The following is a 5,473-nucleotide window of genomic DNA, read 5'->3' as shown; positions in this document are numbered from 1 at the left end:
TGTTGGTGTGTAAGAGCGATAAATCTGCTTACCAAAGGTCAGTTCTTTGGGTGGAATTATTCCTTTTGTTATATTAATGAGAATTCTTGTATTGATATATGTAGTGTACCATGCAGCCATTATCTTTGGTCTAAAATACACTGCAGAAATAATCAAGCGATTTAACTGCCCTGGCTCTGTGCTAGGTAATCCTGGGAATTGTAGTTTGCCATGGCGTGGAGGCACTGCAGTAATAACCACCAACATCTGAATTGGAAGGGAAAAGACCACAGCTTTATTAACAACAGCTAAAAGTAGGGTTGGCCTGTAAATGCATGAGGTCTGGATCTTTCATCAATCAATCTTTATATTGATTGATGAACCTATTTGCTTGGTCACAGCCAAGCTTCAGGATGACAAAGGGGGTGACCGGTTAATCACCTATCCACCTCTCTGTTAACCAGTTGATTGCATCTTCACATCTCTGCCCTTTGTCACTGGGGGATGCTGACATGATGCTGCCCCTGCAATGGCACCACTGCAACCTCCCAGCACCTCCAGGTCCCCTTTGGACTCCCAATCCAGTGCTACACAACCCTGGAAACCACGTTTACTAGATCCAAGGCCTATGATACTGCCTCTCAAGGTCACCCCAACCCCCTTGAGGGGTGACTTTCTGCCAACCCACTGCAGCTGTCAAGCCACCCTAATACAGCCTGGCACAAGAGTCCATCCGTGGGCTGATGTCGCCCACATAAGCTCCAGATTTCCACCTGCTCAGTCACTTTATGTAGTCCACTGGCAAGCCACATCCCGCAGCAGATGTGGCAGCCCCAATGTGGAATGAGTGGCCCCAGAAGCCTCCAGGCAGCAGACCAGTACATTTTCCTCCTGCCTTCTATCTTTCAAAAGATCACTGTCTTTTCTAGTGAATTATGTCCTCTTATGATACGTATGGCCCTGCCCCCAGAGCCACAGAGGAGGAGACTTCTTCTTATGTCAGTTTCCATAGTAAATAGTCAATGTGAGCCTTTATTGCATGCTAATGACAAATATAGTTTTATTGAATTACATGGTTTCCCCAAAGGTCCACTGAGTGGAGGGGAATATTCTAGCCTCAACACAACTTAAAGCTTCCCCTACCTGGAGTTAACAGAAACAGCTAAGAACTTTGTCTCTATCTGCCATAGGCTTCAGATACTTTGCCCACTTGCCTTGCTCCAACATAGGAACAAACTACTCCCCCCCACCCCAAGTACTTTGTTTCTCCTTCTCTGGTTAGCATGAGATGAGGCCACTGGGAAGTGGTGTAATGGCTTCTAGATTCTGACATGTTTAGGTATTTTGAGACAAGAGTTTAGGTTTTGTTGTTGTTGTTTCAGTTTTTATGCCATCTTCTTATCCATCCTTTTTATCCATCCTAAGATTCTCCCTCCCCAAAAAAACAATTCAAAACAATGAAAAACTAATGACCTATGAGATGAGGAATACAAATTTAATGAGTGTATCAAATAATGGGATTATAAAAAGTGAGTTTCCAAGCTCTGTTTGTACTCCATTTCTACTCTTTGGTGGTATTTTTGGTCATTATGAAGAGTTGTAACCCATCCTTGGGCTTTGGTTCCTATCCATAGCACACATGTCATTTGTCTGACTCCTGGATATAATGTAATTGTCTGCATGGCAGTGAGATTATTTTTGCCTCCCTATTACACTGTAGGGTTCATGTAGTTGATATTATACATTGTTAGGGACTATGTCTTGATACTGATAAAATTACATGTGAAGTTTGGACTACAGCTAAATCAGGATACATTAGCAGTGGAGATATAAGAAACAGTAGGGTATTAAATTTCTTTTTCAGTGGTTTTAGGATTAGCAGCAAAAAAAAAAGTCTCCATGGTTTCTTTTGCTATTCTCTTTTTCTGTTCTTGTCTTTTGCTTCATGCTTCTCAACATTAACTTAATTTATGATCCAGTTCATAAAAAAACCCAACCTTTGTTAATGGCTTCCATGCTATAATACATGTCTGTAGGTTTTTGGAGAGGTGGGGTTACAATTGCCTTCATTACTTCCTATATCACTCCATTTAGTATATATCAGTGAGGATTTCAAGTTGTGTTACTGCTATTTGTCTCTCTTAAAGACTACTTTCAGTGTTTTAGCATCATGTTAAAAAGGCTAGTCAGGCTCCTCTGCTAGCAGCTTCATTAAAATTCTGTTCTACACATCATCTGACTCACACTTTATAATCTATCAGAACACCTGTTTTCTTTACAATGGCCACAAGGCAGCTCAAAACACTGTGGTATTTAGCATTTAATAATGAGCAGAAGATATGTATTTTTGACACTTAAAAATTTCTTTGGGAAAGTGCATGGAAAAGAGCCAAGCTGAAGGGACAATCCCCTCTTCCCATTTCATTATATGTATTTTAATTAAACTTTGACCAATTTGTCATGAGAATGAGCAATTGACACTTGTCAATTGGTCCTTATTTTAATTTGTTGCAAGAAACAGCAGACTTTTTACTATTAGTAATTTCTCCATATGCAAGTATTGGGACAGAAATTTTAGGAGCTTTCTTTTAAAAAAGAAAGAATAAATGAACAAAATAAATGGTTACGAAAAATACATTCTGCTCTGGGAAATATTAAAAATTGAATTATAATGGCAACATCTGTCTTATTGGACTTCACATACTGGGACCAATACTGGATGGCAGGGTCATGTGATTTTCTTTTTTGCACTATATGTCCCAGGATTTCTAGCCAGCATAACGGTAAGCTGCAGTTCAGCATCTGGAGAAGTGCATGACTCCCATTACTGCTTTAGAACAATACTAGTTTAAGGTCTAAATACAAGAACTGACAAAGTCACTTGTTAAACTTTATGCCTGAGAGGGAACCCTGGTGGCGCAGTGGTTAAATGCCTGTACTGCAGCCACTCACTCAAAACCATAAGGTTGCGAGTTCAATACCAGCAAAAGGGCTCAAGCTTGACTCAGGCTTGCATCCTTCCGAGGAGGTTGCTAAAATGAGAACCCAGATTGTTGGGGGCAATTAGCTTACAGTTGTAAACTGCTTAGACACTGTTAGTTCAGTTTATGAAGCGGTATATAACTGAAGCTGTTTTGTTTGAAGTCTTCCCAGTCCTAGCTCAAATTCTAGTTGCTACAATGTGTGAATGTGATGGTGGCAGATCCATACGTTCAAATATATGGAGCCTGATTGAGGGCAAAGTTGCTGAGAAGGAAAGATTCTAGAACATAGAGGTAGACCATGTGGTATGTGTATCCCCATGTCTATTCTGGTACAGAAACCATGGATGAGACAAAGCAAGGCTTTGTGGGATGTTTCTTTTCCAAGGGCTTCATATAATTTCAAAGAAGTCCTGGGAGAGAGGGTTGCACTGGTGATTTGGGCCATGGACAAAAGAGTGTAACTAAAGTATCACCATACTTCTAATTTTCAATTAAAACTCTTACTGCTGGTAACTAAGGCCCTGTCTGCATTGGCGTGGGGCAGCCCAGAGTATCCTGGGCCAGAGCTCCTCTGTTACAAAGCCCTCTGTTATGATACTGAGTGGCTGACCACACACACATTGTGTTGAGCTGCCCAGCATGAGTTGCTTTGCTCTGAGGTCAGAATGCAGTGCCCAGTGATGGTCAAATGGCTGTGCATCTCCTTATGACATCAGAGCAAGCAACTGGTGGCAGTGGCAGAAGTGTTGGATGGCTCAGTAGTTCGCATGTGTTGTCAGCCACCTGACATCGGAATGAAGGGCTCTGGATCTGCTGGGAAGATCCAGAACAAATAGGGACTTTACAGAATCCAGGGTAAGAAGGGTCAAACCTGGTTCTGGTTCTGAATAAGGCCGTCATCCAGCTTGTTCACACCAGAACTGGTCTTTGATCCATGCAGTCTCCCCATCAAGAGAAAGGAAAGAGACAGTTGTATTTGGCCCATGCAGATAGGACCCAAGCCTCATGAGAGAAATTTCAAAACTTTTAGAATAGGGAAAAAGTACAAAATCTGGGAAATCACAAAATCCAGGAGTGTGTGACCATTGTAGGAAGCCCAGAGGGCTGCCTTAAAACCCATAAAAGTCATTCAGTCCCTGGAATAGCCGCCTTCCCCCCCCACACACACACACACATACACTACTGCAGAGCAACATCCCATAGTCAGGGCAATGAGTTAGAAATCCAGACACATGTCCACTGTTGCTCCATGGCCATTTCTGTCTGATTCCATGGTCATTTCTATTTGACTGACCATCAGAAACCTTGGGCATTTCTATCTGACTGGAAGAAATCTAACTTTTAGACACACATTGATACAGTCACATTCTGTTTAGTGCTAAATCCATATTTTTTAGGGATAGGCATGAGGATACACATATCACATTGTCTACCTCCATGTATTGACAGGGAAATTCTAAAGTGAAACAGTTCTCATTTTTGATGGGACCAAGAAGCTCACAATATCAGGCTTCCACCAGAGGTGGTTTTAGGTTGGGTTCAGACCATTGTCACAAAAATATTAAGGGGCCAGAGTGGGTGAGTGTGCCTTGCTTTGTCTCATCCATGGTTTCTGTACCAGAATAACTATATAGGATACAGGAAGAATAGGAATTTATTGGAGTTAAAGGGTGTCACCAAATAGCTAACCATAATGAGTAAAAGAAAATGCTATAGTGCTAATAGAGGACATTTGTTATCTCACCAGTAAGTGGATTAATTGGCTTCTTTTTTTTTCTGAAGGGTCTGAATAAACATTTTCATTTACTCCCTGCTGTGTCATTGACAGACAGAGGTGTTATCTGAGAATATTTTACAGCATACAGTAAACAAAACTACCTTCACCTACCAGTAAATGCTGCTCTGGGTTTCAACTTATGGAAGCTCTCATACCATCATCTGTGCAGCCACAAAAAACAAGGGGAAAGAAAGGTAACCTTGCTTTTTCAGAAAGACACTTGTACTAAGTACTATTTGGTGATTTCAGCTGCAGCTCAGTTGTACTGCACATCCTGAAATATTAGGGAGGAAACGTTTGGTCTTACAGATACTGTTGGACAACTCGTGCCATTAGCAAGACTGACTGGGCTGAAAGAAGCTGCACTCTGACAGCATCTAAAAGGTGACAACTTGCTTACTCCTAAGCTAAAGGGTAACTCTTTTATGGGTGTAATAACTCTGGAGAATCAAAAATTTCACATATCTTCTTGACAACGGTTTTATTTTATTTTTTAACACCAAAGGAAATACAATTCTGTTTTATATTCATTTCTTCCATCACCACAGTGGATGTTCTGTAGTGGACTTTTTAGGAGTCCTGGTTTTAAAGTTCAGTGTGATTTATGCTTTTGTTTTCACTGTTCATCAAACAGAAACATACCAAATGATGGCATTCAGTATTCAGTGTTTGCCTGTATATGTTTTTTTTAAAACCTTCACCTAAGGCTATTATATACGGATACTGTTATTAG

This window comes from Sceloporus undulatus, chromosome 2 (assembly GCF_019175285.1).
Source record: "Sceloporus undulatus isolate JIND9_A2432 ecotype Alabama chromosome 2, SceUnd_v1.1, whole genome shotgun sequence".
NCBI classification, from domain to species: domain Eukaryota; kingdom Metazoa; phylum Chordata; class Lepidosauria; order Squamata; family Phrynosomatidae; genus Sceloporus; species Sceloporus undulatus.
The sequence above is the reverse complement of the archived record's forward strand: the minus strand, read 5'-3'. Positions refer to the sequence as shown.